The sequence below is a fragment of the Bos javanicus genome, chromosome 2 (genome assembly GCF_032452875.1).
Source record: "Bos javanicus breed banteng chromosome 2, ARS-OSU_banteng_1.0, whole genome shotgun sequence".
Classification (NCBI taxonomy): Eukaryota; Metazoa; Chordata; class Mammalia; order Artiodactyla; family Bovidae; genus Bos; species Bos javanicus.
The window spans coordinates 51,800,956-51,814,098 of NC_083869.1; the positions used below are offsets into that span (position 1 = coordinate 51,800,956).

The window sequence follows — 13,143 nt, forward strand, 5'->3', positions numbered from 1 at the left end:
CATGACAAAATCTATATAAAGGAATTACTAATACTTTTTATCAAGAAGACTTTAGTAGATGGAGATATAAACAGTTGCTTCCTTTATTTTCTTAGAGTAGAAGTAGCATTTTCCTCATTAACAGAAATAAAGAAGATAATAGTAGATAAGGTTAAGTTTAGAAAAGCTATACTTATGCTCCATATTTCTGAAACCCTGATAACTACAGGGGCTACTCTACAGCTTGAGATCTCGCTAGTTAAGATTACCTAAGACTCAAATTCTTTTTATTCAAGGGTTTTGAGTAGAAAAATAATGTCTAATTATTTCTTATGTGATAATACATATGTAATACAATAATAAAATTTCAAGTAAATGAGAAATTTCCACTTAATATACAAGGATTTTTTTATTTTTTTAATTTAAATTTATTTATTTTAATTGGAGGCTAATTACTTTACAATATTGTATTGGTTCGGCCACACATCAACATGAATCTGCCATGGGCGTACACATGTTCCCCATCCTGAACCACCCCCAACCTCCCTCCCGGTACCATCCCTCCGGGTCATCCCAGTGCACCAGCCCCAAGGATCCTGTATCAAACCTGGACTGGTGATTCGTTTCTTATATGATATTATACATGTTTCCATGACATTCCCCCAAATCATCCCACCCTCTCCCTCTCCCATAGAGTCCAAAGGACTGTTCTATACATCTGTGTCTCTTTGCTGTCTCACATACAGGGTTATCATTACCATCTTTCTAAATTCCATATATATGCATTAGTATACTGTATTGGTGTTTTTCTTTCTGGCTTACTTCACTCTGTATAATAGGCTCCAGTTTCATCCACCTCATTAGAACTGATTCAAATGTATTCTTCGTAATGGCTGAATAATACTCCATTGTGTATATGTACCACAGCTTTCTTATCCATTCATCTGCTGATGGATATCTAGGTTGCTTCCATGTTCTGGCTATTATAAACAGTGCTGCGATGAACATTGGGGTACACGTGTCTCTTTGAATTCTGGTTTCCTTGGTGTATATGCCCAGCAGGTATATATGCCCAGCAGGATTTTTTAATCAGATAAAGACGAATCATAATAGTGCAGAACCATGTGAATTTTGAAACCAAACTTTCTTGCTAGTACTCCAAAGGTCAATTTCAAAAAGCTGTGTTGAATCACTTAATGCAAATTTTCATTTGTTTAACAGTAAAATCTTCCCTATTAGAGGGATGGCCCAGAGTTGGGGAACCAACTGGGCATGACCTAATTGTATCTAACCCAACTGTGAAACTGTTAAAAAGCAATGCCCCTTCATTTCTATTATTGCAAAACTTCAATAAAGTGTTAACTCTCTATGCCCATCAGACCTTCAAAGAATTAGAATAGTAAAAAGTATTAAATACACTCGTCACACCCATTACCCGCATGAAAGCTCCTAGAAACCTACTGATCTGTGCATGTTAGTGTCCATTTCTGTCTGTCTCTGTCTTCTTTGTGTGTGTGTGTCTGTGTGTGTGTGCTCATCTGTGCGTGTCTTGGAGATGTAAGGTATATTCTTCTACTTGTATCTTTTTCTTTTCTACCTTACCTACAGTAGAATTGGCAACCTCCTTATCTCTGTCTCTGTATTTGTTAATCTGCTTATTGCATTTTACCATGAGTCTTTTTGTTGTTGTTGTATAGCTATGTCTGTTTCACTCAATTGACCATTTTTCAAAATGAAACAGATGTTTTCCTTATTTTAGTAATTGAATTATTTTACATTTCATTTAAAATGTCCATGCATTCATCCACTTAATCATTTAACATATAATTATTAAATACCTATTGTATTCCTGGTTTACTTTGGCATTAGGAATATGACAATTAACAACAACAAAAAAAGATTTTCCATACCCTCACTATACTTTAGAGTCTTTGGAGAAGATAGATAAGTAACCTGGCAATGGTATTTCATATGATAAATTCTTGAGAGCAGAAGTGGAGTTCTACCAGAACATGTAGAAGAGGCAACTAAATCAGTCTTAAAGGGGTTGAGACTTGAGGAAAACATGCCAAAGGTTTTGAAATCTAGACTTAAATAAGAGGAATTGACCTAAATTACCTTTCTGGGCAGTAAAAGAAGAATAGCTATTCCAAGTGGTAGAAACAGCAGCCAAATAATGACATGATCAGATGTGTATTTTAAAAATATCACTCACTTTTTCATACAATACTACAGTGGAAACAAGATTGTAAGCAAAGAGACCAGTCAGGAGATTGTTGCAAATGTCTCTTCAAGAGGTGAAGTTGGCTTGCAGGAGAAGAGAGACAGAAAAAATTGAAAGATTATTGTCAGCTAGAGATGAGGATAGGAGAACTAGGGCTGATGCCATGGCTCTGACCTGGTCAGTTAGGAAACGATGATGCCATTCCTTGAGCTGGAGAGTAGAGAAGAAGGTTGAGGGGCAGGAGCTGGAAAAAAAATACAAGTACAATAGTTAGACTTTGGAGGTGAGATTCTTTTTTTCTTAATGAATGAATAATTATACATATATTAACTTAATTCCTTCCAATATAGATGAAGAAGTAAAGAACCTCTCATCCAGTCCTTGATACATATCATCAAAGGCTTTGGACAATTTTGTCTTATCACTGTACACTTGTGTTCCTTATTAGTGTCTGTCAAAAGATCAAATTAAAATATTTTATTAATCTCTTACATTTGTGTAGTCCTTCACAGTTTACTGCAGTTCTGTCCCATACAACTCTGGACAAAGTCTCAAGTCTGTGAGCTGGCATTAGAGAAGCAGCCTAGGGCCAGGAAACCAGGATAGAACCACAGACCAGGAGTTCTAATGAGGTTGCTGCAAGTATTTATTCTGGGGTCACAGCCAGTGTTCAGAACCAGAAGTCACAGAGTTAACCAAGCCAAGGCCCAATATCCAAGCCAAGAGTCAGAGCCAAGGCCATGGGCAGAGCCAAGAAGCAGTCACAGGATTAGCACATTAGAACAAGCCCCAGAACTGCTGTTGAACCCATAGTCCTCCCTTAGGCCCTGTGTCCTTTGGAGGCATTCTCTCTCCACACACTGGCACTCTCAAAGGAAAGCAAGAGGTGGGAAAGGGCAGCTGAGGGTTCCCCTGCCTTTATGGGAACTTTGCTTTGGACAGCACTACTCGATAACATATCTTAACCACATTCTGCACTTTCTTTTAAGACAGGTGAGGTTATTTTTTAAAAATCAACTTTGAGTATTATTTATGAATCTATTAACCCCCCTGAATGTAAACATTCGTTTTTTACATTAAATTAAAATCAATGAGGAAAAAAAATGCAATGACTCCAAATTCAATTGAATTTTTATCAAAGAACCTTAAAAACAGAAAATTCCAATTTCTATTTTTAATTCTTTCTTATGACATCCTATGATAGATCCTCTTTCACTCATCCTCTCTTATGGAACTTCAGTCATAACCCCTAGATTATTTTCTTTTCTCCTTTTCGATTTTGATGGAAGCAAGACACCCTAATATCCACCCAGGTTAAGAGAAAAAAAATAACTAAACTTTTACTAAACCTGTACTCTTAGAAATGTAGAAAATATATTTGTCTTTTTAAATATAATTTTGAATTGATAATACAATTATATGAATCAATAATTTTAAAAGTGCATTTAAAAAGTATACAGTGAAGCTTTCTTTCCCAAATCAGTTCCTCCTGTATTTCGGTTGCACACCACTGCCCACAAAGTTGATTGTTGTCATTAACTTTTTTGCTATCCCTTCAGAACTTTGCAGAAGTACAAACAGATATATGTTCCCATTTCTTCCTTTCCTAAGCAAAACATAGCACCATATTGCTCTGAACTTCGCTTTTTTTCATATAAGTATGTACAGATATTTCTCATTTATTTTTTGAGTTGTAAAGCATTCTGTTATAAGATGTCTTTTAGGTTCTTTAACCAGTTGTTCAAAACTGTTTATATAGACACTTAGGTCATTCCTTTACTATTACAACATAGTGATAAATAATCTATATGGACATGAGTTTGAGCAAACTCAGGGAGATAATGAAGGACGGGGAAGCCTGAAGTGCTGCAGTTTAGGAGATTGCAGAGCCAGACATGACTTGGCAGCTTAACAACAATAATCTATTTATATATCATTTTGAATATATGCAAGCACATCCATAGGACAAATTGCCAGAATTGAATTTTATCAATTAGGAGATATTTGCTTTATTAATTTTAATGGATACTACTAAATAGCCTGCCACAGTGTCATACCCACTTTCCCACAGCCTTACTAGCAGGTACTTTCAACAACTTTTAAATTTTGCCAAAACCCAAATAAAAATCTATGGTTCTCAATATAGTTTAATTAATTTTTCTCTTATTGTGGGTGTTATTGAGCATCTTGTCATATATTTAAAAGGCCAAAGATGTGTTTCCTTTTCATAATATTTATATATATTTATTTTAAGTTGTTGCTATTTTTTAATCATCAATAACTAGAATAACTTTATGACACTAGTCCCTTTCCTACAATGTGAGTTTGTGAGTACTTTTCCAAGTGTTGTGTTTATCATTTGACTTTCACATATTGTTCTTGGCCATGCACAATTTTTAAATGTTTACATGTCAATTTATTCATCTGTATTCGGCGTCTATATTATCAAAAATATAAAACATACTGGTGTCTCAACATGATAAAAATATATCTCTCTTTCCCCAATATAGCATCATAATTATTTGGAATATACCAGATGTAGGAGCAAAATAGGAATATTTAATATCAACATTAAGACTAATTTTTTCTGAATGGTACTGACACACAGAAATGAAAAAGAAAATAAAACTTGAGGCAAAAACATACCTAGATACAACCCCCAAATTTTGCAGGACTCATATGAAGAAATCTTATAAATGCTACTGAAGAACAAAAGGGAATTCTTAAGCTAATGAAAAACATACCATTACCTTGGACTAGAAGACCCAACATCATAAAAACATCAATTTCCCATAGGTTCAGTTCAGTTCAGTTCAGTCGCTCAGTCGTGTCCAACTCTTTGCAACCCCATGAATCGCAGCATGCCAGGCCTCCCTGTCCATCACCAACTTCTGGAGTTCATTCAAACTCACTTCCATCGAGTCGGTGATGCCATCCAGCCATCTCATCCTCTGTCGTCCCCTTCTCCTCCTGCCCCCAATCCCTCCCAGCATCAGAGTCTTTTCCAAAGAGTCAACTCTTTGCATGAGGTGGCACGCATTCATTTGATATACAATCCTCCCCAAAATAAGTGACTGGGTTTTTCTGTGTGTTTATTTTGTTTTCTAGTTTTGCTTTAAAAACTAGCCAAAATAAATATAAAATCCAAATAGAAAAACAAATACATAAGAATATCCAGGAAAACCCTGATTCAGAAGAGCAATAAAGGTAAATTAGTTCTAGAATATATTAAAATATATCATACATTATCACTAATTAAATTAGTATGTTAGTATCACCAGAAACTAATAGAAAATTATAAAAAATCCAAAAGTTGATTCAATATATAAAGAAATGTAGTTTATGTTAAAGATGGTATCTCAAGTCAATAGGTAAAGATGAATTACTCCATTAATGCTGCTGGGATGCCTGGATAATCATCTAAAACAGAATGCTGGATCCATATTTCATATATTCCAAGCATCATGTATTCAGAATGAATCAATGTTAGAAAAGAGAGAGAAGCAAGGAAAAAGGAAAGAAAAGAGAGAAAGGAAGGAACGGAGAAAGGAAGGGAAAGAAGGAGGTAAGCAGGACTAAAGCCCTAAATTGCACTATAGGTGAAACTCGAAATGAGGCAAACTTCTAACTATAAGGCAAATATATTTTTTAGTATTTTTTATGTTTGTATAATTTTAAAATCTTGCAAATTTTTTCTTGGATAAAAAAATAACAGCCTGTGTCAAACCTCAAGCAGAGATTTTTGAGAAAAAAATGAGTAATCTCTTCTCTTTAAAGCAAAATGATATGCATGAGAATATCAGAGGACTATAAACACAGAGAGGGAATGGGATTTTAAAAGGCCTCTGGTTGAAATATATATTTTTTTTAATTCTGAGCAATCTTTCAAGTTAAGTATGTTAAGCCCTTGTATATTTTTTAAAAGAACATGGATTATAATGATTTATAGCTAGAAGACACAGGTTTGAGTTCCTTTTCTCTTACCAACCTTGTCTTTAGGGAAATTTCTCAATTTTTCTGAAATTTAGTTTTCTAATTAACAAATGAAATTAATGGTAAAATTCTTGTCAAAGTCACCAATTTACTGTTTTGATCAAATAATCTATTCTGAAAATACTTCAGAGTCTATCAAAACTTCTTCATAATCTGTAAAAACTATATAAATGTTCATTGTTACTTAATATGTTATATATTTAAGCAAACAGATATATATTTATTTCAAAATAAGAAATTCAGATTGATTTTTTTTTCCATTTATTTTATTTTTTAACTTGCATACAAAGATATTCTATACAACATCCTAGCAGTCTTGGGGTTTACAGAGTAAAAGTTAAAATAAGTTTATTACTGTCTATGCAACTTCACTTTATTGATTTGAACATCATAATTTAAAATCAAACTAGATGATATGTGGAAAAATCACCATTCCAAATGGCATATTGGTGGATAGAAGCATCAGCAGGTCAACAGGTACCATGAGGTATTGAAACAAAGCCAAACCCCTGATGGCCATCCACTGAAGCCAGTCTACATAGACAGGCACACGATAGAGAGTCTTGGCAGGAGCACCTGAGCTACAGAAGAAGCAAAAAAGGAAGGCATCTCTCTCCTCATTCTGAACCATCACCCCGTGTGCAAGCCTCTCCTTCAGGAGCTTGCAAAAGGTCATACTAACGGCAAACAGAAAACAACAGCCTCTTTCCCCGTCTGGGTTTTTGTAACACAGAGGATAAAACTCTCAGACACAATGTTTTTTTGCGTCCTGACAAGAAAAAAATTTTTCAAATAAGGATGCTGGGAAGAGGAAGTGGCTTTGGTTTGGGTCTGGAATCTTAACTTTAAATAGGCAGGTAGGGCCAGTTCGTTCAGGAAGCCCTATATCCAGGTGGACTCTTTATTTCTGAAAAAGAAATGACTTGCTGACTATCATTAGTCCCACCATCTGAGATGGAAAATGTACTAATATAGAGTTTACTGTATATACTTCTGTGCTTTAAATGACAGATATTATCTTCTGATCCCTGTCTGTTCTCAAGAACAAAATAAATTAAAAATAAAACACAAACACTTCCCTTCCCCTATTGCCTCCCCTGCCCTGTGAAAAAAGAAGAAAATCTTTTGTGATCAAGAAAAACTTTTTCATGAAACTAGTCTAAATCCTTTCATTATGTTGCTCAGTTTTCATTCCACAGAATTTGTTCTTAAGTTTCAAATTACTAATTTTCAAAAATTCTTCTTCAATGTTTGTTTATTTATTTGCCCAAAGGATGGCTTCTATCAGTTGCATTATTTGAGTAATCATCAGCAAAATTCTACACTGGACTAAGCTTCCTTAAATATGCTTTATAGATTGTTCGTGCCTATTTCCACTCAGACTGATTAGGTGTAGCTCTAACCGGAGGATTCCGCCTGTTGGTCCCACCTACTGCCAGGGGCATGCTGGAGTCAGCGTGCATCACTTGCCAGAGTTGATAATGATTGTAGCTGGAAATTGGCCATGGCACAGATAAATTTAACTACGGAAATTGCCAAAAATTAAAAACCAACTTCCCCCACTCAAGAAAGTCAGTTGTTAGTCATATTCCAGCATACCACAGCTATGTTCTTTCTTGCCGACCACTGTTCTCTGACCAGTGTGATGAAAGAGACACCTTAAATATTTTGAAAGGATGATTTGCATCCTACTTGCAATACAAACTGAAGGTGAGTGCCTACTCATACCAAAACATAGAAACCATATTGAGTCAGGTGTAAAACCATTTGACATCCTCCAGAAGCAGGATCTTAAGCTGTTAAGTATATAATCACTTAATGGCACTATTGGGAACCTATTCTTGAAAGCCATTCATATTTCTTGCTGGCAGGAATTGATTTCAGACTATTTTGTAGTGAGTGGTTCATTTTTTAAAAATTTCTTTCAGTGCACTAAGATCACCAGAATTCAGAGGCTGGATTCAGAATTCAGAAATACTGAGGCTGAAGCCAGTTGTCTGGATGAGTACAACCACCTATCAGAAGGTATCATAGTGTGACTATTTTCCATGCTCCACTATTTGCAGCAAACCAAAAATTCAAATAAGTCTCAAGACAGAGTGTGCAGAATGGAGAAGTAAAGTGGAGGGAGAGCTGCAGTTCATTAATCAAGCCATGAATTAGGAACAGTTGCTTTGGGGCAATAGTATAGCGGGAACATGGATACAAAGAGGATTCTCATTCCTAGCTTCCTTTCTCTGCTTTCAGCAAATACGGTGGTGGGATGGTCCAAAACACTTTTCACCCAGATACCAGATAATTTGAAATCTTCTTCAAAACATGACCTATAGCATTTGTTGTGAGATGAATTGCATCCCCCCCACAAAATTCTTACATGGAAACCTTAAGACACCAGTAGCTCCTCAGAATGTGACTATCTGAAAAGAGGACCTTGAAAGAGATAATTATGGTAAAATGTTGTCCATGTGAGCCCTAATCCAATATGACTGATCTCCTTATAAGAGTGGATTAAGATAAAGACAACACACAGGGGCACCAGGTGAAAGACAACAGAAGACAGCCAAGGAGACAGGCTTCCAAATTAACAACCTTGCTGACACCTTGATCTTGGTCTTACAGCTTCTAGAACTGTGAGAAAATATGCTTTTCTAGTTTAAGCCACCCAGTCCATGGTACTTTGTTACATTAACCCTAGTAAGCTAATACAGCATTCCTCATTATTATGAACTGAATTGTGCACTTCCTCCAAATTCATGATAGGATGGCATCACAAACTCAATGGACATGAGTTTGAGCAAACTCTGGGAGATAGTAAAGGACAGGGAAGCCTGGCGAGCTGCAGTCCCTGGGGCCAAACAGAGTCAGAAACAATGAGGGACTGAACAATGACAATCAAATTCATATGTTGAAACTTTAACCCCCAATGTGAATATATTTGGAGATAGGACCTTTACAGAGATAACTAAGCTTAAATGAAATCATAGGGATAAGATCTTAATCTGAAAGAACTGATACCGTAAGACAAAAAATAAACACCAGAAATTTCCCTCTTTCTACACCTACACAGAGGAAAAGCTACATGAGGACACAGCAAGGAGGAATTGTCCACAAGCTTGGAAGAGCGGCCTCACCAGCACCTTGATCTTGGACTTTCAGTCTCCAGAAATTTAAGAACATAAATTTCTGTTATTTAAGCCACCAGTATGTGGTATTTGGTTATGGCAGCCCAAGCAGACCGATAACAGTGGTTAAGACTCCACACTCCCAATGCAGGGGGCCTAAGCTCTATCCCTGGTCAGGGAACTAAGATCCTGCATGCTGCAACTAAAGATCCTACAAGCCACATCAAAGTTCCTGCACATGGCAATGAATACCCAACACAGCCAAGTAAATAAGTATTTTAACAACAAAGAAAGAATCATAGTATCCTGGTATCTTCGTATCAGTATCTTTCTTTGTAAGTTTTACTGCTGCATTATGATGTAATTACCTGTTAGGCTAAATCCAAAATGGAATCTGAGAAGAAATAATGCCAGTTCTTTTTCCCCAAACTTCAAGTGTACTTCAAATAAGAAGCAAGTAAGACAAAAGTTACATATACTACTTTACTACCCTATGGTTTGGGGCTTCTAAAGGCTTCATTCCTAAAATTAGAGACAAATTAGAGAGATATTTAGTTACTGGTAGACAGTGACCCAAAAAGAGGCTACCTATTCTGCTCATGGGCATAATTCTTCACTTAAGTCACCTAGCAACACAGTTATTTAGGAGGAAGCATGAACACTTCCTGACCACTAGGTTATCATGTGGTCTACCAATGTCAGAGTCACCCAAATGCGTGATGAGTTCCTGCGATGCCCCTCAGGCTCTGCACTCTGGAAGACCCCCAACTGACTCAGTGCCTGGCACTGCAGAGGAAAGTGAAAATAGATCTGTACTGCATATCCTTCCATGCTTATCCTCCATCCTTTTTAATCCTGCTCTGTAGTTTGGGAAGTGACCAAAATGGATGGCATCAACAGAGTACCTTTGTCTTGCAACTTCTGGTATGTATTTACCAGCAGAGTATCCACAGATAGAGGAGATTGGGGCTATGGCTTTTGTTCCATTGGCTGTCCCCTCCGCCTTCCAGATCCTTGGGGATTGATTGTGTTATTCTATTGCCATTCACAGGTCCAGTCAACAGCCTTCACCATTTAAATACACTCTCTGAGTTCCAGTACCTCTCTTTCTACATTTTTTTTAGGCCTACATTTTAAAATCTGCCTTTTCTTTCTGGTGATTGAGTACTGCCCAGTCCTTGCATGTTTCCCTAAACACTGCCCAAACAGCTTTGTAAACCATCCTGAATTAGTTTGAGTGAACCATCTTTTTATTCTTTTGCCAGAGCTCTGACAGGTACAAGAACCAGTGGGAGTCAAAGTGTAGCTGAGCCATCAGACACACACACACACACACATACACGCCTCTGCACACCCAGCCAAATCACTACATTCTAATATGTTCCCACCTTAAGGTTTTTGTGCTTAGTGTTTTTTCTTTTGAAGACTCTCTCCATTTTTCTTTCCATGATTGGTTCCATCTCATAATTTCAGTTTCCTTTTCAGAGTCCCTGTCTGTATAAAACAGGTCCCTCTCTTCCCTTGTGATTGCTCTGCTTCATTTCCTTCTAGTGTGTATCAACATCTGAATCTCTCTTTATACAGTTTCTATCACCCACTTCTACAGGCTCCAAAAGATTAGGGATCTTGGCTGTGTTACTACACCTCTAGTGCCCACAGCTGTGTCTGAGACATAGCAGGCTCTCAATAATTCTATACATCACTTATCAGTCACTCTCTACTCCCTTCTCTCCACCCACATGAATACACTCACATACACATAGTCTCTCCACCATGCACATATACCTTTAAGATTATTCACATTTTAAATACATAATTCCTACAGGATACTTTAGATGCTATTTTAATTAAATTACATAGATAAGAATTGTTGAGGAACAGAGCCACTGGGTATATCATCAGATTGCCCTAAACCTAAGGTTGTCAATCTCCCTAGAAATATGCTTTGACTTAGGCAAGAAGGCAATAAATTATTAATAAGATGGAGAGATTTTTACTCCCAGGGAGGGACTTGGACACCAGCGGAGAAATAGTCTCAATCATTGATTCATTCGACCAATTTCTATTTCCTTAAATAAAAAGTGGTACATCAATAGAAAGTTTAAGGATAATGATGGAACACTTAATATTAAATGAAAGAAAAACCAAGGAGATGTGGATGAGATTTGAAAGACTTTGAAGTCCACATGAGGAGGGATTTGGTCTTTTGCCTTCCACCTAGAATACATAATTAAGATGACTTTGGCTCCAATGGGGCACATGGGGACTGTAGAAGGTTTGAACATTTTAAGGATTTAGAACATGTCTACAGTTGTCTCTGCCTTAATTACATAAGGGGAAAGCTTTTATTTTAACTCTGGCCAAGAAACCCTAGTCATGAAACTGTTTTTATTTGACGAAATGTTTACTCTCACAGGAAAGAGGCAAGGCTGTGCACATTTGATGAGCCAACACTGAAGTGGTTATACACGAGCAGAGGGAAAGATCCAAGGAATGGGCATGGAAAAGTTGCCAAAATTATCATGACATCAAGGTCATAGATCAAATCCATGACCTTCCTGAAAATCTTGGGAAATGCATGTTTACAAAATACATGGCACAATCACGAAACTTCTAAAGGCATTCTCCAAACAGTCATATATTCCAAACTGCTACATTGTATATAACAATGAATAAAATGTTAATGTTTCAAAGACTTTGAAAGCAAACAAGCTTATAAATGCAGATTTCAGTTATAGAGAAATCCTTGTCATGAATCATCTGTGCATACCTTTTCTATGCACAAATGTAGCCAAACCTCCAGACAGCTGAAAGATAAAGACAAACACCAAGAACAAAGCACAGAACTAAAGCTAAGAGAGATTTGACTCGTGTTTTGAGGGTCCATGCCACTTCTGATGGAGAAGGCAATGGCACCCCACTCCAGTACTCTTGCCTGGAAAATCCCATGGACGGAGGAGCCTGGTAGGCTGCAGTCCATGGGGTCGCTAGGAGTCAGACACGACTGAGTGACTTCACTTTCACTTTTCACTTTCATGCACTGGAGAAGGAAATGGCACCCCACTCCAGTATTCTTGCCTGGAGAATCCCAGGGATGGGGGAGCCTGGTGGGCTGCCGTCTATGGGGTCGCACAGAGTCGGACACGACTGAAGTGATTTAGCATAGCCATTTCTGACTGCTGTGGGATGTTTACTGTTAGTGAAGGACAGAGAGAGTGAACACTGATTATGAGCTCACTCCAAAGTCTCTCACACCCAATAAACTGTGCTGCGTTTAGGAGGTCTGGTTGGGAACGGCTGAGACCATCCTATCAGTATGACTCCTCTGGAAGCTCTGAGATAATCTTGCGCAGTCACAAATATTATTACTTGATCAATAAAAACCTCATTTTGCAGGACTAGATTGATGAAGATAAATAATACATGCACAGTTAATGACTACAGCAACAGTCTGGAATCCAACAGCCTTGAGGTCTAGCCTCAGTCCATCCCCTATTTTACTCTGAAATGCACAATACTTAAGCTGTTTCTGTCAGTTCCCTGGTTCAGTTTTATTTACTACTATGTACAAAACATTTTCCTAGAAGAGGAGAGATACCAAGATGAATAAGAAATTCACCATGCAATAGACTCTAGCCCAGTCACAGCAATATAAATTAATACCGAGTGAATGGGAAACATTAGGATTAACATGTAAGGAATTACCAAGTTTTAAAGCTGAGTGAAAACAAAGGATTTGTATACTGAAACCCCCTATCTTAAGCTTATGGAAGATAGTACAAACTTAACAGTTTTTAACTCTTGATTGTTGTTTTAACTTGATTA

The 13,143-nt window shown here is 37.1% G+C and overlaps 1 long non-coding RNA gene across 3 annotated transcripts in view; it reads right to left on the minus strand.

Moving 5' to 3' along the window:
- The window catches only part of LOC133260318 (uncharacterized), a 367,758-nt gene that overhangs the window by 62,728 nt on the left and 291,887 nt on the right, over window positions 1-13,143 (minus strand). For all 3 annotated transcript variants that reach the window (XR_009740752.1, XR_009740751.1, XR_009740749.1), the window contains one exon: window positions 2,378-2,447. This is a non-coding gene — a long non-coding RNA (uncharacterized LOC133260318). The remainder of the gene's footprint in view (window positions 1-2,377; window positions 2,448-13,143) is intronic.